Source organism: Tamandua tetradactyla, chromosome 20, assembly GCF_023851605.1.
Source record: "Tamandua tetradactyla isolate mTamTet1 chromosome 20, mTamTet1.pri, whole genome shotgun sequence".
NCBI classification, from domain to species: Eukaryota; Metazoa; Chordata; class Mammalia; order Pilosa; family Myrmecophagidae; genus Tamandua; species Tamandua tetradactyla.
Window position 1 is genome coordinate 52,793,051 of NC_135346.1, and position 24,819 is coordinate 52,817,869.

The window sequence follows — 24,819 nt, forward strand, 5'->3', positions numbered from 1 at the left end:
ACACACTTCTTTCCTGCTTATGCACAACTTTTGTCTGTGCTCTCTCTAAGCTGCCCACCTTGGCTCCAGGCTTTATTCACAGACTCTTTCACAGTTGGAGTTCCAAATAAAATATTAGGCCCCCGATTAAATTTGAATTTCAGGTAAACAATTTTTTAGTATAAGTATATCCCATACAATATTTAGGATATATCTCCACTTAAAAAAAATGATTCAAAAGGTTTCAAAATTATATTCCTACTTTGAATACAGCGTACTGCAATATTTCCAATAGTTCTAGCAAAATGAGTGCTTTTAAAGGGATCAGAATCATTGTCGAGTCATAGGTGTACATGTTTTTCCCTTTGGAATAGAAGATATAAATAATCTGGTTCTGCCCAGGTCACCTAATGCAATCAGAAGGTTCTGTTCAGAGGAATTTCTGTCCAATTGGATGTATAACATTATAAAGTTCTGGCTGTTCTCTACATGACCTCTTTGCACTAACATTCTCTTTCTCATCTAATTTCCTCTTGTGATTTCTTTTATTTGCTGATGTCAGCATTATTTGCAGGGCCTTCTCCATCTGAATCACCAATGAGCACGCCATCTTGTTCTTGGATGTGGAAGACCAAGCTCTGTCATCACTGCCATCGGTTAGACTCTCGGCAGCATCTTCTGCTTGTTTGGACCCCACTTTTTCTCAGCATCACCAACAACTTCAAATTCAACATCCTCTCTTCTAGGTCTACACTACGCATAGCAGTGTGTAATTCTGAAGAAAGTCATCTGCTTGAAACCAGCTGCCATTTTTAATTACAAATTCTGACAATACCTGATGGTGGTTAGTTTCTGTCTCTCTTCTGCAGATGATAGGATTGTTCCTTTCCCATCTTTGATTTGGACATCTGCTGCCACCATAGCAAATTTTACTTTCACTATCTTATCTTGTAATGTGATCACAGTCACTTTATGGACATTCAGCCATACAGTTAACTCTGACTTGCTGGGACAGACATAACCGTGAGGTTGGGAGATCCAGTACACAACGCACAAGGAGCTCCTTTAGTGTGTTTGGTTGTTTATTAAAAAAATTGTTCTGCACTGATCTATTTTTTTCTGATAGAATCTTCAATCCTTCCAATACTATCAACCCAGCAATCACTGAATTAGTAGTAGTGATAGCAGGAATAATGTTTACTGCCATTGATTTTATAAAAATCTGCTCTGCATATTCATACTGAAAATTTAGATCCTGAGGTTTGCAGCAGAGGTGAAGAAACGCCATTGCAGATGGGTTGTCCTTGTACTATATGAGCTCAGCTCCATTCCTCTTTTCTGCTAAATGAACTCTCAAAAGTCTCAGTGCTCTTTGAAAAAAGACTCGCCTAGCTCTTTACATCTAGAACCAATTGATCTTTAAGACCTAGTGGGTTCATCTTGTTGATCTGATGCTTTGGTCCTTCGCTGTGATTTTGGACTTCAGTCCATTCCAACCGAACTGGAGGTCTCCTTTTCTGCCAAAGTTTGTCCACTGTCAACAGATACCTAATAGATTTTTTTAAAAGCTTGGGAAAAAGCTGGATATCCAGTTGATTTGAGCCAGTTCTTAGTGAAAATACGTTTAATGTCACCATCTTCATTTGATCCTCTAGCCCTGGCTTCAGTGTCTTTTGGCTCCCAGGCAGCTTCAGGGTTAGCTCTGTCAGGAGATCGTTCTTGATCAGCATCTTACTCTCTTACTTTGGAGGTCTGTATATTTCAAGCCTTCTTTTCCCTGTAGAACTAGGATCTTCCAAGAAGCGTTTTGATGGGTATATCTCAAGTCAGCTCTAAATACCTGTGCTAGTGATGTCATTCCCTCCCCTCCCTATTCATTTCCAGCCCTCATTCATTCAGTCCCGTCTGAGAGATCCTAATCTATGCTTTCTTCTTTGTCTAATTCGTTTGGTTCTTAAAAGCACAAAAAAGCCTCATAGATACCGGATTAGTCCCAGCTGAACTCATAATTTACCACTTGAATTTATTTGTTGAACATTCTATCCTTCAAGAATTGGTTCCAAATAAAGTTTGTAAGGGATTTTGTAAACTGTAAAGCAATGCATATTTTAGATATGAAATTTTAAAAAGTTCCCCTTATTATTTTCTTTCTTACCCTCATCAATCTCTTGGTTCCTTCTTCAATGAAATTTGGGATATGTATACACACCTTTTTTGTTCGATTTGTCTCCTTCACTAAACAGTAAACTCCAAGAAGCTTTGTTTCATGACAAGAAGATGTTGTTTTCTTTGCTATCCTATTCCCAGCACATGCTATAGACCTGTAGTGCAGATGCCCAATAAATGTTTGCAAAATGAATGAATGAATAAATGAGAATGAGTCAGTGAGTGGATGAGGGAGTGGGTAGGTGAAAAACACTCTGGGTTCCCCAACAGATGGTAAAGCAAGGCATCAGATTTTGGCACTCCTGGTTGCAAATCATAGCTCTGTTGCTTCTTAGCAATGTGGTTTTGGATAAATGACTTTGTTTGACCTCTCTGTGTTTCAGTTTTCTCATCCATAATATGGAGATCATACCATACTTCACTAAGAACACTATAAGCTCACCTGTGTGAATTCAGTACTTGGTATAGAAAGAGTTCAATGAATATCAGCAGCTTTTCCCCTTCCCTCCTCTCAGATGCTGCAATATCAACAGTAGAGGGCAAGCATTGGGTATTAGTACTTGATGGCTGCATGGATGGATTCATTAGAGTGATGGCCACAAATTGGGTGTCAGAGTTCTATCCTCAAGCACACTGATTGAGAAAAATGCATGAGATGTATCAAGAATTCAGAGAGGCCCTGAGGAGAGGAGAGAAGTTAGAATTGGGGGTTGGGACTGGTAGGGTCCCTGTGCGTGTGTGTGTACACACGTGTGTATGCATGTATGTGTGGATGTGGGTTGTTGTATGCAAGGAGGGGAACTGGTTATTCAAAGTCCACTGATTCTTGGTTAAAAAGTTTAAATTTATAATCACACTGGTACCAGGCAGTTCCTAGGAATTCTAAAGGAGGAATATGATGGAAATTCTTTTAGCATCTGTAAGAAGGACAGATTTGAACAGGGAGAGGCTGGTGGCATGGAAACCAGAATGAAAGCTGTTTTAGTAATCTAGGAAAAATAGACAAAAGATTAGTAGGTATTTAATAATTAAATTAAGGAGAGACAAGTCTTGCAGACTCCTTGGGTCCATAAATCAAGAAATATTTATAGGGTATGGGGCATGGCCTCAAATTTGGTTTTAGTTTTCCTTCTAAAATTATAAATGTGAATTTTTCCATTGCAATATAATATAACTACACTATAGGATATAATTAGAAAATGAAAGGAAAAATAATCAGCTATAATCCTACAACCCGAACACCACCATGACTGCATTTTATGACCCCAAATCTATTACCTTAGCAGAATGAATGAGCCTGTTGTGTTCATGATGGGTATGTTGGAGGAGAGTCAGAAGGATGTTAAAGAGAGCCCATTGCTGAACTCACTTGCTCATCTGCTAATTTGATTCAACTACTACAAGGAGGTTGACCTCAAAGTAGCAATAGACACATCTTGACATTGGGTTGGACTTTCCCAATCTCCTTTTACAACTCTGGACACAGCAATATTGGGTCACCTCCACTCTGGTCACTGAGGTCCCCTTCCTTCCTTACCATGTATTAGGCATTTTTTTTGTCTTTCTTTTTTGTATCTCCTTCCCCTTCTTCATGCATCTGATCTTCCTTTGGGGACGTTCCTCATGTGTGTATAGGCATTGTGTGTATTTCATTAATCTGAGTTCTCTCTGACAATTGTGGAGGTTTGTAGCTGCTTAGTTGGTCCACCCAGTGGATGACCCTGTTCTTTCCACATTATTCTGTGAACCTATTTGGGTAAATTGGTCCATCAGACTGTTGGTCAGTTGGTCAGCTGGTTCACCTTACAATCCACGGTCTCATTGACAAAATGATCCATCAGCCAGTCAGTTGGTCTGTTGGTTGGTCATTAGTTCATCTGTCTATCAATTGGGCAATCAGTCCGTTTACTGGTTTCCAGAGCATTGGTGTATCAACCACTGCATTGGCTCATCTATCACTTGATTATTTCACCAGACTGTCAGGCTGTCAGTCAGTCTCTCTGTTAGTTTGTTGGCCAATTAGTTCTTTAGTCAGTCAGTAAGTCGCTCAGTTGCCAATGAGTTGGTTGGGCCACACCCCTGATGAGCCCCTCCAGCTGGTGATCTCAGGCCTCACCTGAGGTGGGGGCATGGAGGGAGAAGCTCATTTCCTCCCTGATGTTGTCCTTTGAACTACTCAGTCAATCCTTGGAAACTTTAAATCAAAAGTTATTTATGAGGTACCAGAGTGAAAACAGCCTCATCATTATAAATTACTAGCAGCTAACTTGAGTTCACTACTTTTCTTTCTTTCAAAAATTTAAAAAAGTTCAGAGCCATGGTTCCCTTTTTGCCCCCACTCTGCTTCCTTGGCCTGCCTCCTCCTTCTTTCGTTGGTTGGGAGATTGGTTTTCAGGAGCATGTGACTTCATCAGCTGCCTCCGCTGCCAACCAGAGTGGCCAAGGTCCATGAAGAGATGAGTCACCCTCCTGGGGAGGAGGCTTGCGGGGAGCCAGGCTAGTTCCCACACCCTGGGCCCTGGGCCTTGAAGTCCTGTGCAGGGGCTCATGACCCTAAGATTGAGGCAATCGGCTAGGCTGTGAGGCTGTTTTCCATTTGGAAGCTCATTGGGTCTGCAAGGATGATTCATCAAGGTGGACCCTAACAGAGGAGAGTAAAAGAGCTGTTTCATTGTTGGCTCTCCTTTCTTTCTGAGAGTTGGGGGCATAAGCTGTTTAATATTCAGAGCAAGTTTCCCACTGCCCGAGAGAGCAGGCAGCATGCTGGGCGCCAGGACTCCTGGGTTCTGGACCAGCCCACAGCCAAGAGCAGAGGAAGAAGTTGGCTCTTGACTACCTCTGCCTCCCCACTGAGCCACTCTCTTTCCAGGTTTCTTATAACCACTTTGACCCCCACTCCAGCCCTGAGGCTCTCTTAGTGCCCATCAACAAATCTCCAAAAATTGACCCTGTGCATGGGATTGAGTTGTCAACTTCAATTTCAACAACAGGTGTTTATTGGGTGATTATTTGGGTCAGCATCTCCTTCTTACTCCTATCCAGGGGCATATGCCTTCATTTATTAATGAAACATATTTATTGGATACTTGCCGCCTTCAAAGCACTGGGCTAGGTGTGAAGACGCAACATTAAAAAAAGGAAAAATGATCCCTGCCCTCATGGAGATTATAGTCTAGATAGATTCAGACATTAATTAAAGACGCAAGAGTGTTTTATCTACTGAGACAGATGCTTGGAAGAAAAACACCAGTGGTCTTTGAGAGACTGTAACAGGCCCTGAGCTTGGGGTGATTGTGGGCATATGGAGCTTCCCCAAGTGAATGACTAATGTATGAAGATTAAGAATTACTAATTGGGGGGTGGGGTGAGGAGGATCATCTAGCAGTGATAGAATGTGACAGGGCCCTGTGGAAAGAGGGACCCAAAGAAGGCCCCTTGCAGCTGGTACCAGAAAGCAAGAGAAATGCACTGAAATAAGTGTATTCACTCAGCACATAATTACCAAATGCCCAGTCTGTGTCATCTTTTTTATCAGTTAAGAGTTCACTGGTTGTAAACGACAGAAACCAGCTTAATAACAGTTTTGGCTGGGTAGCCATTGGAAAGATGTTGAAGGACCATAGAATTAGTTGGATGTGGAAGGGCCGGGCTTAGAAATGGAAAGTTGTCTGACATTTCTGGGCATCTCTGAGAACCGTGGCAACCATCTTGTAACAGGTCCTGTAAGATCAGCAACTGCCAAACTGACGAATGTCCTTTAGCCATCCTCCTTTCCTTGTTCCAAAGGCCTGGTAAGGATTTCAGCCTAGTTATCTACCATACCAGGTCTAGGAGAGAAAGGATAAAGCCCCTTTCTTTCTTAGTAGTGATTCAGCCTCTGGATGTACTGTTCCACTAAGGCTCCATACAATGGGGGAGCAGTTATTTTCTGAGAGGGATTTGGAATGATATTAGAAAGGATTAATTGATGTAGGGTAGCCCCAAGTTATCAACTATTCATTACAACCTTCAAATCCTAAAGCTCAAGCTAAGAGATGCCATACCCTTCCTGGTAATGGTTCTCCCTTGGAATTCTGGAATTCCGGGTACCATGTTAATGAATGGACACGCAACTTCCCAGCCAAAGCCTTAGTTTCTCCATCTATGAAATGGGCACAAAAATACCCCGTTTGGCACTTCCCAGTATTGAGGTGAGACTAAAGCAAGTAGATACCTGTTAAAAATCTTTCAGAAGGTTAAAGTTCTTTATTATTGTGGATCCCCTGAGCACAGAGGTTGAAGAGAGTAGATTAAGGCTTTGTCCTCTGAATTAGTGGGAGGTAAGGGATTGGGGCAGTAACGAGGCAGAAGAAACATCCCCTGGGAATCTGGTCATGGTATGGGGATGGAGGAGAGATGATCTTTCCCTTTTGAGAACCAGATATAGGAATGTACTGCTTAGGGTGTTTTTTTTATCCTAGTGTGAGGAGGACAATTTCACCTTCATGACCGTGCCAGTGTTCAAAGGTTAGTTTATTTGTTAAATCACACACGTGAACATGTGCATGTACATATTTGCATGTGTGCAGGTGGATATTCCTGGGGATCTTTGTTTTGGAGGGGATATTTTACTAGACAACCTGGGAGAAACTCAGTTTATATGGGCAACACTTACCTGACCCTCTACTATGTCTCGGGAATTTTCTCCTGCATTGTTTCCATGACATTTTCTCTAACTTTCCCACATCACTTCTTTCACTTCTTCTCATCTGAAAAAGAAGCTTTAGTTGTTTATTTTTTTACTCATATAAATGACAATGTAAAGTAAACATTCTTGTACATGCCTTGAAAAATATTTATTGAGCATCTACTTTATATCAGACTTATGTTCTTCTGTAATATTAAAGTTTTAATGAATGTGTCAAATTTGTAAACCGAGTGTTTGAACTTTATCTTTGAATCCCCTGTAAATCATTGCCATTGGTAGATGAATAATAAACACAGAATAAATGGATGGATCAACAAATAAAAACAAGAGCTACCTATGTAACCCAAGTGTGGGCCTCAAAAGGGAGCTACAGCTTGGTTCCTATAAGTGAACTAATTCCCATCTGTTACTCAACAGTTGCTGGGGTGTCCTGGTCCCAACATTTAGGGATTTTTGTTTCTCAAGGCATTGACATTTGCTCGTTGCTCTGCACTCTGTATTGAGCCTCATTAAAGGTCTGGAAATTAGGAAGGGCAGTGGGGAGGCGGATACAGAAAGTGACAGGCAGAGGGCGTAGGAACAGATCTCAGCATCTTCAAATATACTTGCACATGGCCCATAGCTGTTTCCACATGAATCGCTCCCCATCTCACACCTTCATACCTCTGTGAGGGCCATTTTCTTGGCTTGAGATGCCCTTCCCCTACTCCGGCATCCACTTGGCTACCTTGCCCACCACCTTCACAAATGTCTCTCTGAACTTCCTGCCAGGCAGAGCCAATTGATCCGGCATCCTGCTCCTACACACTTGGGCAACTCAATTGCAGCACTTCCCACATTACACCAACCGCCCGGTGAGTTGCATTTGACAGGCTGCTTACCCAGGGGTGGTAAACAGATTTTACCTCAGCGTGCCAGTTCTGATTAGTTAGCAGCATCTTCCCAGAGAGCCCTGCCTGGGGTTGCCCAATATAGTGTAATGTGAGACAAAGATGTGATTTTAAGTTTTCCAGTTGTTAATCCAACAGAGAATAGATAGGGGAAATGAATTTTTTTATTTTACTTATTTTATTTTTATATATTTATTTTTTTGTATGGGCAGACACTGGGAACCCAAGGTTTCTTTTTTTGGCTTTTAAAAAGGGGAATTTACTAAGTTGCAAGTTTACATGTTCTAAGGCTATGCAAATGTCCAAATTAAAGCAAGGCTATAGAAATGTCCAATCTAAGGCATCCAGGGAAAGATACCATGATTCAAGAAGACCGATGACGTTCAGGGCTTCTCTCTCAACTGGAAAGGCACATGGCGAACAAGGTGATGTCTTCTAGCTTTCTCTCCAGGCTTCTTGTTTCATGAAGTTCCCCTGGAGATGTTGTCCTTTTTTTTTTTTTTTTTAACTTTTTTATTGTGTGGTATAACATATATACAAAGCAAAGAAATAAAAAAGCAATAGTTTTCAAAGCACTCTTCAACAAGAAGTTACAGGACAGATCCCAGAGTCTGTTATGAGCTACAGTACCATCATCTCAGATTTTTCCTTCTAGCTCCTCCAGAATATAGGAGGCTAGAAGGAGTAAGTATTTTTTATCACCACAAGTGACTTTTTTTCTTTCTTTTTTGGAAAAAAAACATATATGCAAAAAAGAAATAAATTTCAAAGCACAGCACCACAATTAGTTGTAGAACATATTTCAGAGTTTGGCATGGGTTACAATTCCACATTCATAGGTTTTTATTTCTAGCTGCTCTAAGGTACTGGAGGCTAAGAGAGATATCAATTTAATGATTCAGCAATCATATTCATTGTTTAAATCCTGTCTTCTCTGTATAACTCCACCATTACCTTTGATCTTTTTTCCTTTTTTAAATTAAAAAAATATATAACAACAAACACAAACATTCTTAACATATGATCATTCCATTCTTCATATATAATCAGTAATTCACAACAATATCATCACATAGTTGCATATTCATCATCATGATCGTTTCTTAGAACATTTGTATCAATTCAGAAAAAGAAATAAAAAGACAACAGAAAAAAATTCATACATACCACACCCCTTACCCCTCCCTTTCATTGATCACCAGCATTTCAATCTACTAAATTTATTTTAACATTTGTTCCCCTATTATTTATTTTTATTCGTATGTTTTACTCGTCTCTTGATAAGGTAGATGTGCTGGTTTGAAAGGATGTATGTCCCCTAGAAAAGCCATGTTTTAATCTAAATCCCATTTCATAAAGGCAGAATAATCCCTATTCAAAATTGTATGTTTGAAACTGTAATCAGATCATCTCCCTGGAGATGTGATTTAATCAAGAGTGGTGGTTAAGCTGGATTAGTTGATGGCAAATCTCCACCCATTTGGGTGGGTCTCGATAAATTTCTGGAGTCCTATAAAAGAGGAAACATTTTGGAGAATGAAAACGATTCAGAGAGAGCAGAGAATGCTACAGCATGATGAAGCAGAGAGTCCAAGAGCCAGTGACCTTTGGAAATGAAGAAGAAAAACGCCTCCCAGGGAGCTTCATGAAACCGGAAGCTAGGAGAGAAAGCTATCAGATGACACCGTGTTCGCCATGTGCCCTTCCAGCTGAGAGAGAAACCCTGACTGTTCGCCATGTGCCTTCTCACTTGAGAGAGAAACCCTGAACTTCATCGGCCTTCTTGAACCAAGGTATCTTTTACTGGATGGATACCTTTGATTGGACATGTCTATGGACTTGTTTTAATTGGGACATTTTCTTGGCCTTAGAACTGTAAACTAGCAATTTATAAAATTCCCCTTTTTAAAAGCCATTCTGTTTCTGGTATGTTGCATTCTGGCAGCTAGCAAACTTGAACAGTAGATAAAAGGAGCATCAAACACAAGGTTTTCACAATCACACAGTCACATTGTGAAAGCTATATCATTATACAATCATCTTCAAGAAACATGGCTACTGGAACACAGCTCTACATTCTCAGGTATTTCCCTCCAGCCTCTCCATTACATCTTGACTAACAAGGTGATATCTATTTAATGCGTAAGAATAACCTCCAGGATAACCTCTTCACTCTGTTTGGAATCTCTCAGCCATTGACACTTTATTTTGTCTCATTTCACTCTTCCCCTTTTTGGTCAAGAAGGTTTTCTCAATCCCTTCTTGCTGAGACCCAGCTCATTCTAGGATTTCTGTCCCATGTTGCCAGGAAGGTCCACTCCCCTGGGAGTCATGTCCCACTTAGAGAGGAGGAGGGCAGTGAGTTTGCTTGTTGTGTTGGCTGAGAGAAAGAGGCCACATCTGAGCAACAAAAGAGGTTCTCTTGGAGGTGACTCTTAGGCTTAATTTTAAGTAGGCTTGACCTATCTTTTGTGGGGTTAAGTTTCATATGAACAAACCCCAAGATTGGGGACTCAGCCTATTGCTTTGGTTGGAGGAAATGAATTTTAATAGTATCTTTTATTAACCTAATATAGCCAAATCTTATTTCAACCCACAATCAATATAAAAATGATTAATGAGACATTTAACATTATATTTTTCTTATGGAATCTTCCAAATCCAGTGTGTATTTTATACTCACATCATATCTCAATTCAAATGCTGAACTTTCATTGGAAATACTTCTTACTTGGAGTTCATAAAATTTATAGGTGAAAAAGTAGACTCACATACCCAAGTTGTTTCAAACAAGTAAAAGTTTTCCAATAATGGAATTGAATATCAGTGGTTAAACCTTAATAATTAATTAAAATTAAAAACTCAGTTTCAAGTGCTCCTGAGCCACATGTGGCTAATGCCTCTGGTGGGCAAGACTAAAGGGGTCTGAAGGTGCAGAAGGCTGTCCCCAGGTCCAGTGCTGCCTTGGCTGCGTGGGTTGGAGAATGGATGCACCTGGGCCTCACCTCACGTTCCTGGCTTCATCTCTTCATCCCTAGCTCCTAGTATTGTGAAGGGAGGGCTGCACGGATAGCTCAGCCACTTGGGGTGTGCTGAGAGCTATCACACTCAAAGCTTTCTTTTACTGGGAGGGACATGGTGAGAGGAGGTCTGTCTCCAAACTTTTCTGAAAAGGGGAAGGACGGGATCAGGTTAAGAAAGAAGATGGCTCTGGTATTGGAGAACAGACCAGAAGGTGCAAGCCTGGGGGTGAGAACAGCGAGCAGGGAGGAAGCACTGCAGTTATTAGCTAGGAGGCAGATACAGGTGGTTAAAGCTCCAATCAAGACAGTTGGCTCCTGTTGCTTTTGGAAGGAAAAAGTCCCAAGAAATGGGATGCTTCTGTCCTGAAGAAGGGGTTCCCCTCCATAGAGGGAGTGGCTGTATTGTTACTTAAATTGTATTGGCATTGTTAGCTCTGCCCTCACTCTGATGAGCTGTGAGAAGCTCTGCAGGCTCAGCTGAGTGGCCATGTGACCTTGGGCCATGTGACCCTCACCTCTTTGTGGCTGTTTTCTCACAGAGGGACCAGCAAGTGCCCCTTGCACTGCTGTGTATACGTAGCCATGTTTGTTCCTGGATTTGGTACATAGTAATAGTAAGGGCTGTTAGTATTAGCATTCATACATGAACATCTACAATTTGCTTTAAATGCAAAAGGATTGAGATTAGAGAGGGTGAAAGACAGGGTGGAGACGCTCACATGACCCCAGGACAGGAGGGACCAGACACGGGTGCCTCTTGAGACAATGGCCTTGGTGAGACGCCTCTCAGCACATTGAGGTGATGGCGGGGTCTAGTGGAATGGTTCTATCATGGGCACTGAAGCTGGTTCGCCTGGGTGGCTCCAGCTGTTCCACTTGGTAGCTGTGCCTTCTCTGTGCCTCAGTTTCCTTGTCGGTAAAATGGGGGTCATGATAGATCCTCCCTCAGTCAAAGTACTGTTCGTGTTGATATTATTTTAATCACCATTGTGTGGGCAGTGGTACAGTCTTTGGCTCTCAACTGGCCCAGCCAGGCCCTCTTCCCCAGCCAGTCCAATGGAGACAGAGCAAAAGAACAAGGTGAGGATCCACCGTTCTTAGGACAGGAGACACAGTGGGTTCTTCCCTTGTTTTCCTAAGTTATTTCAATAGAGGGAACAACACTCCATATGAGAATGACTGAGGGTTTTGTAAGGCATCTCCCAGAGCACAAAAACAGGTGCTCACAGGGGCACAAGGACAAGCAGAGTGATGAGCAGGCGAGGTTAGCCGGGAACACATGTCCAGAGCTATGTCCCTTTGGCAACGACAGCTTTACTGTCAGGTATCATATCAGGCTTAGATCCATGTTTCCCCAGTGTCAGAGCAGCAGACTTTCTGCATCAGAACCACCTGGGAAGGTTTCTAAAAGTACAGATTTCCAGGCCCTGTTCAAGCCCTATTGATCCTGGATCTCCAGGAGAGGGGCTTCTCTCAGGAAGATTATGAAGCACAGACCAGCTTGAGAGCCACTGGCCTGGATCTGCATGTGCTCTTGGCTCTGAAATGGGAGGTGGTAGAAAACAAGTCCAGTGATGTGGTAAAAAAAAAAACAAAACTGCTCCTCAAAGTCCCCAGCTTTATCAACAGACTCTCAAGCCCCATTCTCCAGGATTGATTAATACTAAAGTCTGTGGCAGAGCATATTGCCATATGACTCTGTATTGGTGGCATCTCTTTTCTAGAACACCCCTCACTTTCTTTTCTGCCATCATAAGAGAATAACTTATCTTTCTTCAAGCCTCAGATCAAATCCTATTTATGAAACCTTCTTGAACTGTACCCTTAGAGAGGAGAAAGCAGAGAGTAAGTATGAGAAAGTGGTAAAACCAACCTAAAAAGAAATTCTACTTTATAGAAATGCATAGAAATACCAGAGTTCTCAAGGAAATATGACAAAGAAGTTCATCAAAGCACTGCTTGTGGTAGTAAAAACCAGAAACAGCTTTTCATCAATGAGTAAACGGATAAATTACCTGGCATTTATCAGTTGAACACTATTTGGTAGTTAAAATTAATGCAGGACATCTACACGTCTCAATATGTATAATTCTCAAAATAAGCAAGTTGAAAAAGAATAACTGTTACGTGATATTTTTAAGTATATTCTAAAAACATCCAAAACAATTCTGTATATGGTTTTTGGATACATATGTATGTAGAAAAATTTTTAAGCTTGCATGGATTTTCTGCACATCATCTTCAAGTTAGTCATTACCTCTGGGAGGGAAAGGAGAGGGAACGATATGGATGAAACTTCAGAGAGTGATGTGAAACAACTATGGCAAAATATTGACTTCTATTAAATCCCATTGGAAGATCTATGTGTGTCCAGTACATTATTTTCCATACTTTTAAGTATGTTTGAAACATCCAACAATAAAAATAAAGCAAGCTGACCCTGGAAAAATTAGAGTCCGGGTAGACTGGGAAGGACAGGGTTGAATCCTGGAAGATTTGGGATTTGGTGTGGGTGCATTTTGAAAACTTGTGAGGAAAAAAAGAAAAGTTTTGTTTATATATCTGAAGCTGAAAGTCCTTGTCTTTTGATAGAGGCATTTAACCCATTTTTGTTTACTACATAGCTGATATTGTTGGTCTTACTTCTGCCATTTAGAAACTATTTGTTTTAGGTCCATAGCTCTGGAGGTGGAGATGAAAGGGTCAGCTTCAAAAACACATACTTGAGCCATAAGTCAAAAGTCACTAACCCCATCCAGGCCCATGACATGTAAACAGAAGATTCCAGGTCTGTAAGTGACCCTTGTTTGGATAAGAGCCCTGGTAATGCCATGCCTTTTGATCAGATTGAACTGAAAGCTACACAGAATTTAAAAGAAGCAACCATCAACCAGAGGTAGATGTATCTCCACTTAGGAACCCATCAAATGGATTATTAAAGGACATTTCACGGTGAGAGGCAGGAAGGCAGGGTAGAAGGTTTAGAGTCAGTCACTAAACAACGCAACATATAGTTGGCCGCCACAGGGCACTGGCTCTTTCTTGAGCATGCTGTCACCCCACCCAGGAGGCAGATTCAGAGTTAGACTGTCCTGGGTTTGTCGTCCGTCTCTTACCTTTACTAGCTCTGTGCCCCTGGATGGGTGATTTCACCCTTCTGACCTTCAACCCCTTGTCATAAAACAAGGACACTCACATCTACCTAATAGTGCTATTGGTGACCTGGATGAGATAACTGACAGGCAACCGGCCCTTGGTAGAGTTTATTTTCCTTCTCTCTGCCACTGGGTACTCCACATACACCATCTCATTTCGTCTTCCCAGGAAGGAAGGCAGGGAAGCGAATCCCAGAGCAGCGCTGGTGCTAGCCCCTTGGTGGGTGGATCCGACTGGCTGCCGGATGTTATCACCTGTGATTTCCTTAGCAGCCAGTCGATAATGGCTCTATCGAGGAAGGCAGGGGCTTTCTGGCCCAGGCTAATCAGGGAAAGGGAGGATCCCTCTCTTTCCCTTCCCCAGCCCCCATCCAGGGAATGTCGAGCCGAGCCCAAGCCTCCAGCTGCTGCCAGATCTCCTCCTGAGCTTGCATCAGCGGCAAAGTGCAGCGCGCTGAGGCCTGGCTGGGCCAGCTCCAGGCTCCATGCGCCTGGCCCCATACACCATTTGTCGAGCAGCAGAACAGAATTTCCTCATAAATAAACAAGATCTTGGGTTTCACGTTGGGGAGGCGATGACAGAAGAGGGCCTGGGGCTCTCGACGTTATCTGCACCCTGGCCTTGCCAACTCCTCACTGCCTGAAAGGGCCGAGAGGAGAGAGGAAGGAGACCCTGGCCAAGGGCACATTTTTTGGACTTTGAGTCACTGCCTGGCGGCTGGCCGAAGCTCCTCTCATTTCCCGCGACGTCCCTCTCCCTGGCCGCTGGGGACACTGGGGCTCGGCAACTACCAGAACCTCTGCCTAGCCAGCTTGGAGCACCTGAAATCTGTTGATAGGGAGGTGAGTCAGAGAGGTGGCCAGAGCCTGGGAGAGGTCATGAGGAGTGAGAGGGCATCTAGTTATTTCTAGTCTAGATCATCTGTCCTTTCCGGCGTGAAGGCTCAGCTTGACCCCACTTGGTCAACACAGGGCTTGTCTGGTTCTGTGCCAAGCCCTGTGCTGGCTGTAGGGGAAACTGAGGCCAATTCCATCTAATCTGTAGGGGACAGTGTGCATTATGTCCATGCAGTGATGTGTGAACATCACAGATCAGATAGCAAACAGAAAACAGTATTGGGAAAGTAGAAGAAATGGAATACTATACAACCATGAAAAAGAGTGAATGACTGCTACATGCAACAACATGAATGAAACATGTGCACATGTTAAGTGAAAGAAACCAGATGAAAAGAATATATAGTAGATGGTTTCCCTTACAAAAAGTTCAAAAACAGGCAACGTTAATCTATGATGATGTAAGTCAGAATAGTGTCACTTTTGGGGGCCAGGGAATTGACTCAGAAGGGCATGAGGGAGGTTCGGGGTGCAGGCAGTGTCTATAACTTGATCTGGGTGTGAGTACCTGAGTGTACGCATATGAAGAGGACCTCGAGCCATCCCTAAAATGAATGCACTTAGGTACTTTATTAAATGTGTTTATACTTCAATGAAAATTAAAAAAAGAAAAATGGTTCTGAAAAACTAAAAAAAAATCAGATCATATCCTTCCCTGTTTAAAACCTCACTACAGCTCTGCCCATCACTTGGAAGATAAAATTCCAACTCTGTTGTGAACCTCCCTAATCTGACCCCCCAACCTCTTCAGCCTTATCTTAACCTATGCTCCCTTTTGTGCTTTTTTCTGTTCCTTGAACTCACAAGGCACCTTCCCACCTCAGGGCCTTTGCACTCACTATTCTTCCTGCCAGAAATTCTTCCTTGCCCCGGTTCTTGGAACAGCTGATTTCTTCTTATTTTTCAAGTTTCAGCTCACATCTCCTCAAGGAGGCCTTCCCTAATCACCTGTTTAAAATAACCACACCCCAATCACTCTGACTGCACTGCCTTGTTTTTATGGTCATTTAGCAATTACCGCAATCTCTGGTCATCTTATTTATGTGCTTATTTATTCATCTGTTGTTAACCTGCCTCCACTTGAGTGTAAGTCCCTCAAGGGCCTTTTAGAGCTTAATCAGTTCAGGATTTCTAGTGTCAGCAGTTAGGAAGGTAGTGGGCACTTGGTACCTGCCTTTCCAGCAATTAATCCCCCCTCCGCATTTAACCTGGGCTCCATCTGTCTTGGAATCTCAGCCCAGGTGATCTGGGTGACATTTCTGCACAAGAATTTTGATCTTTCCTGTTGGACTTGAATCTGAATGGATGTGAGGCTAGGGCTGCTGCTTGCATTGCCACCATGTCGGGGAGGGGAGCTGAGAGATGCAGGGAGACCAGGCCTTGGAAATATCACTTGAGGTCTGCATCATACTGCATTGAAAGCCAGACCTATACCTGGACTTTCCAGTTACATGAATCTTGGACTCCCATTTTCTTAAGCCAGTTTGGCTGGGTTTTCTGACCCTTGCATCCAAATGAGTCTGTTCTGTGCCAAGTCTTGTGCTGGCAATAGAAGAAACTGAGGACAACCCCGCCCAGTCTCTAAGGGACAGTGTGTACTGTGTCCACATCTGATGAAGACCAGATCATAAACAGAAACCAACCCACCTTCCCAACAGTGGGAGAGTATGCATTGCTGCTCACAATAGTCAGTGAGTGAACAAGTCAATAGATGCATGGATGGGAGGATGGGTGGATGGGTGGGTGGGTGGGTGGATGGGCAGGTGGTTGAATGGTGAGTGGACGAACAGACAGATGATAGATAGATGGATGGATGGGTGGATGAGTGAATGGTTGGGTGGTTGGGTGGATGGGTGGATGGGTGGATGGACAGGTGGATGGATAGATGGGTGGGTGGATGGACAGATGGATGGGTGGATGGACAGGTGGATGGATAGATGGGTGGGTGGCTGGATGGGTGGACAGATGGATGCCTTGCTCTTGTGGAAAGGTACCCATCAATGTAAAGTAGTGGAAGTGGGAATGGACCTTAGATGCCTGACTCACAGATGGGAGAGGTCACCAGACCAGGAGGGCATCTCAGAGGAGGCCGAGCTTCTGTTGGGCATGTCAGGAAAAGGTTAGGAAGGGACTGAGAAACAACATTTCTTGTTACTTTCACATATTTAAATCTCCTGCAACCCCATGAGATTGGTGCCATCACTTTCATTTTGAAGATGAGGAAACCGAGGCTCAGAGAGGTATAATGGCCAGCCTGATGTTTCTGAGCCAGGAAGTGGCAACAGGGATGACATTCCAGGCCTGGCTGATGCCGAGACCCCTTTGTACACTTTCCTCCCAGCTTGTGCCTTGCTACCACTGTACATGCAGTCATCAGAAGATGAATCTGTAGGACAGCACTCTTAAAGTCCCAGCCTGGCGATGCCCGGAGCCCCCTGGGAAGCCCAGGCTGGATCCTCCCCACCCCTCGGAAACTCATGTCAGCGGCCTGACAGCTGTATTCCACTGGCGGCCACAGCTGCCACTGAGTCCCTTGTTCCCAACGCAGAATGTTCCACCACTTTTTCCTGGCATCCCAGGCCTGACGGCCGCTCAGGAAAGCTACTGTACTTGTGAGAAAAGTGAGGTCAGTGCATGTTTCCATTTACTCGGAGAAGGAAAACAAAAACAAATATTCTCGCTACTGAATGTGCTTTTTATTCAGCAGGATCCATCCCCAGAAGGCTTAATTTATGGTTCAGCCATGTGTCCCTGAGTACTTTTACCAGGCGACATTGTGGGGAAGCCTAGTGAGGGGGTGGGGGGGTGGGAGGAACTGTGGTCCCTGCTGATCCTGGCAGGGACTTAAAAGTATTACACAAACAAAGGGGCCAGAGGGCAGTAGAGAGGAGAAGGTGAATGAGGTTCATGGAGAATGAGGCATTTCTAAGATAGTGAGAAGGGATGGTTACTTGCATCTCTGCTTTACACATGTGGTTCTGCTGCCTGGAACACCATTTCCTTTCTTTTCAATCTGGTAAGCTTCTATTCACTCTCCAAAGCCCAGCTTAAGCCTTCCGTGAATGCCCAGGCAGAGTTGGCTCTCCCTCCTCAGAGTCTGCTGAGTCCGATGCCCATCCATCATGGCACAGAGGCCACCTGGCACCTCCCCCTTTAGTCAGGGAGCTCCCAGTGGCGGGGATCATTGCCCAGCCCAGCCCAGCCCAGGGCACAACACAGAGGAAGTTCTCAGTGAGCGACGACAGAATGGGAGAGTGAGAGGGCAGGTCCAGGGTGAGAACAACTGCGGGCTGCAGAGTGAGGCTGGTGGAGTCTCTGGGGCCCCTCAGGACAGATGGACTGAAGGAGCAGTGTGACAGAGTCCAGGATGGGGCTTGTGTGACATGTGGGACTAGGTCAAGACGTGGGCTTTGATGGTGGGAGGAAAGCGTGGCTGAGATGGGGTAGGGACAGGTGGAAGGCTCCGTCCCAATACTGGTTACTTTACTGACCCAGCAGAGCTTGTCCTGAAGACTGCCCCCATGTCTCCCTGAGCCTCCCACTCTGGCCTGAGGGTGGATTCTAGAGATAATGAAGCCATGGCCATTGGGGCCTTCAAAGGAAGAAGAGAAGGAGAATGCACTGCCAATGAGGCCCACAATGCAATGGCTGATGCTTCTCATATGAGAAGAGGAAACTAAGCAGGCAAGAGACTTGGCTGAGGGTATGCGACTGAGGACTGAGGGGTGGCCCAGGGGGCGGGTCGGCCTGAGTCCAAAGCTCAGGCTCCTTCAGCACCTTGTGCAGCTTATTCTAGCCCAGTGCTCTGGTTTTCCCCCAGATCCTCAGCCACACCCCATCCTGCTCTGGGTTCCTGCCTCTGCCCTTTTCCTCTCTTCTCCCAAGATGCAGGAGATCGAGATTCTGCTTGCTGGCATTTTCTGGGCATGTGGTCAAGCCCACAGCTCTGGATGCCACCCCTTCTGCCAGTCTCTGCTTCCCCTGAGCCTCAATTTCCTTATCTCTGAAACCAAGGTGGCGACTGCCTCCCCACTGGTCCTAACTGTGATTTGCGGTGTGAAGGCCTTGGCAGGGAGCCCTACTTGGGCGTTTCCTCCCTCCCTCACCCCCCACTGCTGCAGAGTTCCATCCACCCCGGGAGTCTTAGCGACCACCGATGGGGTGTGTCCCCCGGCCCGAAGTCCACCGCAGCTTCGGGACTCTCAGGCTGCACGGCTGGGGGCCTGGCGGGTGTCCCCTGGCTGCCGGCCCCATCCTCTTGCCCCCTCCAGGCAAGAAGGGCCGGGAAACCTGATTTCAGCCCGCCCCCAACACAGCGACAGGAGGACCACCGCCAGCAGAGGGGCGTCCTGGGAGCTGCAGAAGCCCACGCCGGCCACTCACAGTCCTCCAAGTTCTCCTCCGCCTCCTCCTCCTCCTCTTCCTCCTTTTCCTTCTCGGCGAGCTTCATCTCTGGAGGCTGGAGGGAAACGTCACCTATAAATTACTCTCCTCCACAGACAGTGCGTTTTTCTTTATGAATCATGCAGGATCCGCCTCCGGCTTCAGTGTGTGTAAAACAACAAATCAGGAGAAATTTGACTTGACCCAAGCAGGGAAATTTCCATCCATCACAAGAGGAAAATCTTGGAGCAGCAGGGAGAGGCCCAGAGCTGGTGACAGCACTGGGGTGGGGGGGGGGGGAGGTGGAGGCGGGGAGCCGAGGGGAGGGCTGCGGGGGGGTGGGGGCCCAGCTGGGGCCTCTCACAGGCCCGGGTGGGTGGGAGACCGCGACAGGCTCCAGCAACAGCGGTTCTAGGGCAGTCATCATTCTCCTGGCCCTTCAGTGAAGGGTCCCCCAACCCTCTCTCTGGCTCCCCCGAACGCTACCTGGATATAGCTACCTTTCCTACCTGGCACTTCCCTGCTCCTCCAAGCTGAGCTCCTCATACTTCCCAAGCAACTGCCTGGCTTCACACCTCTGTGTCTTTGCACATGCAGTTCCCTCTGCCTCACATGCTGTTCCTTCCCAAACCCTGGCCATGCATTCCCTGACCCCTGGGATGGAGCTGACCATGCCTTCCCGGGTACCACTACTCTGTTCAGTCACTGAAGTTATTATCAAAGTCTGTCCCCCTGACCAGCTAATTCCTTGTTGGCCCTCCCAGCTCTGCATGTCTGAATGACAGCTCCACAAGAACAGGGCTCTCCTTACCTTGTTTTTGGTTGTTTCCCCAGCACCTAGCGCATAGTAGGTGCTCAAAGAATAATTGTTGAAAGGGTCTAAAATTGATTGTGGTGTTGAATGCCCAACTGTATGATGATGCTGTGAGCCACTGATTGTATACTTTGGATAGAGTATATGGTGTGTGAATATATATCAATAAGATTGCATTTAAAAAAACATTTTTTTAAATTGCTGTACAACACAATCAGTGAACTGTAATGTGAACTATGGACTATATTTAATGGTATAATTATAATAATATTGTTTCATCAATTTTAACAAAGATACCACACTAATGCAAAGTGTTAATAGTTGGGAAAACCATCTGTGTGGGGGAGTACATGGGAACGCTGCACTTCCTGCATGATTGTCCTGTAAACTTAAAACTTCTGTAATAAAAATCAAAGTAAAAAAGAATGATTGTTGGATGCATCCCTAGTCCCTGCATGGGAGTTGGCATAGAGTAGGTGTCTGGGGAATGTCCCACGTGCTCAGCACTCTTTGATGTGCCAGAGGCCCCATCAGGGCTTGAAAGATGCTGGGGGCTTATAAACACGGCCCAGAACTAGGGAGTGGGCAGTGGGGCATCAGGAGCTGTGGTCCCCTTTCCTTCCACTAGTGAAAGTTTTGGGCCCTGGCTGCCTGCTCAGACCCAGGACACCAGCTTGTCTGGTCATGTTCAGCTTCTCCTGCTCACCGCCTGGCCCATTGTCTGTGCCCAGCCTGCCTTGCTAAACGTTAAAGACCTGTACCTTAAGGTTACCTGGCCCATACCCCTCTGGAGTTTGGAGGAGCAGGTACTCGGTTTTCAGGTCTCCTCTTGCATCTCTGAAGTTAGACACTCAACCCTCTACCTTCAACTCAAGCCTCCTTGCCCACCACCCAAAAGGCCCCACTTGACCTTAAAGGGGAAAGAGGAAGGTGGGAAATCAGAGAGACACCAGGGCAAGGAGAAGGGACAGCTCAGAGGACTTGCCCCAGCCACTCCTGAGGAATCAGCTGATGCAGTTGGGAAGATGTGAGAAGGCCCTGCTCAGGGTGGCCCCAAACACATCTGCAGCCAGAGGCACAGTGCAGAGAGCACAAGGTGATGCAGGGCCTGGCGTTGGTGTCAACCTGCTGCCTGGCCTCAGAGAAATCCTTATGGCTTTCTGAGCCTGCATGTTTGTGGTTTTGAAAAATAATAATTCTAGCTGCTGCTTATTGTGGGCTCTCCTCACTCACACCAGCCCCTGGGCTAAGCACTTTCAGTCTGGCCTTTTGGATGTAAAAATTGAGCCTCAGTTCACGAGGTGACTTACTCAAGACCATATGGCTAACCAGAGGTAGCGGGAGAAGGTAACGCCCGAGGTACATGCTTTCTGAACCAGGCCGCCTGCCGAGGGGCTTGGTGGGCATCATTTCTAAAGACCCCCCCATCTCTGAAAGCTGGTAGAGCCCGCCCGCTCCTTTAGACTCATCCTGCAGGGAGTCTTCCAGCCCCTGGTTGTGCAACAAACCAAAGAATGCCTGGTTGACCAGTTCACCCATCTCCGGGAGCCTATGTGGGCACATAGGAGCAGGTGCTGGTGGGTATGGCACCCTCCCAAAGGAATGTGTCCTACCCAGGGAGTGGGGAGGTGCAGTGTTGTAGGATTTGTGAGGAGGGCTGGAGAACTGTTCATTTTCTGTTTATCTTCAAAGGCAAAAAGTGAGATGTAGTTGGGAATTGAAGAGGGGCATGCGGGGAGGGGAGGCGCTGTGTGGGATTCACTGGGCATGGTGTATTCTGAGGAATTTCTTCTTGATGTCAATCCTGCTTGTCCTCTTTCCCATTGAGTCCTGTCCTCAGGCCATGGTCCCCAGCAGCAGCGTGTCCAGTATATTTAACACCTGTCCCTTTTTAACATCCCCTCCTCTGTATTTCAAAATTCTTTTTGTTAATAATTCTAAAATAATTTTTTAAAAATCAGTATTTTACTTTTTTGCATCAGCTTAAAAGTCATAATAAAAAGGATGTATTTTTATTTTGAAGACAGTATTCAAATTCAGTAAATGATTTCCTCTGTGAACCAGCATTTTCCCCTAATCAACAAGACATTAGACTCTGCGTTGTGTCTTAATTTTAAAATCTAAGTGGTCACATCGAAAGACAGAATTGGGGCAACTCACATTCTGTCATTTCCTCTTTGTATTCGTTCACCTTGTCATTGCTGTTAATTTTGAAGCTGTTGTTTAAATGCAGGAATATATAGTGCCACAGTGTTGGGAGACATGGACTGTGCCCCCAAATGAGCTTGAGTGGTTCTGAAACATCAAGGATTTAGTTCTCAAATGAATGTATATAGCTGCATCAGGGACTGACTATGTAACTGGGGATTCCCCAAACCAACTTCCATGTAGGATACAATGTTTATTAAAGGATAAGTAATAAAAATATGCTAATATAAAGGGTACATATATATGATTAAAACTCAACATTAACTGCAGCAATTCTTTAAAACTGAGATCAACAAATTTTTTTCTTGTGGAGCAGTATTTACTGGTGACATTGTTTTAGGACTGCTAGCAGTTGGTGATAATAAGAAGCAGATTGTGAAGTAAATTTTGTTACTGCTTTTCAATTCTTTGCAGACAATACACTCCCTTATAGACTGCACCCTGAGCTGATGCATGTCCCCTGCCCACCTTTGGCCTGTCCCTGCCCTCAGTCAAACTCTGAGATTCTGCCAAAGCCTCTCCAGGGTCCAAGCACTATCTTACCTGCTACTCACATAAGCACTCACTCACTCAACAAAAATGTGCCGGGCACCAGGCAGAAATGAGGGGGTAGAAATGAGGGGGAGATGACAGTGCTCACTGTTGCCTGGACTTCAGGATCTGATTAACAGATAACCCATTTCCACATAGCCTGAGAAATGTTATAATCTGAGTCAACCCGGGGATCCGACGGAACCCCAGGATGGGGTGGGGGTGAGGTCTGACCAAGCAGAGAAGGCTTCCTGGAGGAGAGGATTCCTGGGATGAGCTATTAGGTGTCAGCAAGGCTGAGAATAGAAGCAAAAGTTATAGCTGACATTTACTGAGCATATAGTATGTGTGGGAAATTGTGCTAAGTATTTGTTTTGTTCCATTTTGACTCTTAGGGATATATAATTAGATTGACCATAATTTTTTGTTCACAATGTACTATCATTATTATTATTTATTATTTTTAATTACACAAGGAGCACCCATCAACTCAACACCCAACCCAAGCCCTAGAACATTATCACCAACTTACATTTCTCTATATATTCCTCTCCCATCCTGTCTTCCTGTTTCCTCTTTAAGGGAACCACCGTCTGGAATTTTGTGTTTGTCATTTCCTGACTTTGGATATACATGCATGCCTTAACAATATGTTGTTTAGTTTTTCTTGTTTTATAAAAAGTGTGTCCCTGGAATTTCAGAAGACTTGCTTTTTATCTTTTAATGCAATGTTACTAACTTGCATCTGTGTTGCTGCATGTGATTATAGTTTATTAATTTTCATTGCCGTAAGATAACTATCTGTGCATATATCACAATTTATTTACTCATATTCCTGTTGATGGACATTTAGGTTACTTCTAATGAGTTTCTGTTGGGTCTATATCTAGAATGGGAATTACTAGGTTTTTACATTCTACAAAGTTCAATTTCTTAGATAGAGCCAAATTGAGAATGGCCATAGCCCAAATACCCCTAAGGAGTGAAAGAAAGATCAAAGGTGATGGTGGAGTTATAGACAGAGGGTTGGCTTTAACAAATGAGTATGAGTGCTGAATCAGTATATTGAAATTTCTTTTGGTCTCCAGAACTTCAGAGAAGCTAGAAATAAAAACCTAAAATTGTGGAATTGTAACCCAATTCCACAATTCCATTTAATTAAATTCCATTAAATTAAATTAATTAATTCAGTGGAAAATTGGTTAGCCACTAAAATTAGACCCCTAACTCACACCATACACAAAAATCAATTCCAAATAGATTGAATTAAATGTCAAAAGAAAACTTGAAAGCTTATAAAAGAAAATTTAGATGAATATTTTATAACAAAATACAGAAGGCACTATCCATAAAAGAAAAGACAGATACATTTGACTATGAACTCTGAAATAGTTCTGAAATCTGTTCTACAACTCTGAAATCTGTTCTACAACTAGTTGTTGCAATGTACTTTGAGATCTACTACTTTTTTGTATATATGTTATTTTTCACACAAAAAAAGGAAATAAAAAAGAGAAGGAAAAGTATAATAGAGAAGGTAAGATTTAATAAATGAGTATGACTACCTAATCAATATATTGATATTTCTTTTGGTCTCCAGTGTCTTGGAGCAGCTGAAAGAAAAAATAAAAAATCATGAAACTGGAACCCATACCAAATTTTAAAATCTGTTGTATAAACACTTGTTAAAATGCACTTGAAAATTTATTGCTTTTTTGTTTGTATGTTATTTTCCACAATACAAAAATTTTAAAAATGATTAGATCAACATTCAGAGGATACATTATTATAACCATGAAAACACTATACAAAATTGAGTCATACTTGTGTGAAGATTTCTCAGTTAAAAAAAAAAGATAGAGCCAAATTTATCTCCAAAGTAACTGCACCAATTCTTACTCTTACCTGTAATATATAAAAGATCCTATTGATACACCTACCTCCAAAATCTGGTATTGTCAAATTTCTTAATATTTGCCAGTGTTATAGTAACATCAATTTGCATTTTCTTTTCACTAATAGATTGAACATCTCTTCATATGTTTATGGCCCATATGTATTTCCTCTTCTTTAAAAAGCCTTTTAC

At 43.9% G+C, this 24,819-nt stretch overlaps 1 pseudogene; it reads right to left on the bottom strand.

The window, feature by feature from the left end:
* Positions 1–409: 409 nt before the first annotated feature.
* Positions 410–1,710, bottom strand: LOC143664343 (SUMO-activating enzyme subunit 2 pseudogene; annotated as a pseudogene).
* Between the last annotated feature and the right edge of the window lie 23,109 nt (positions 1,711–24,819).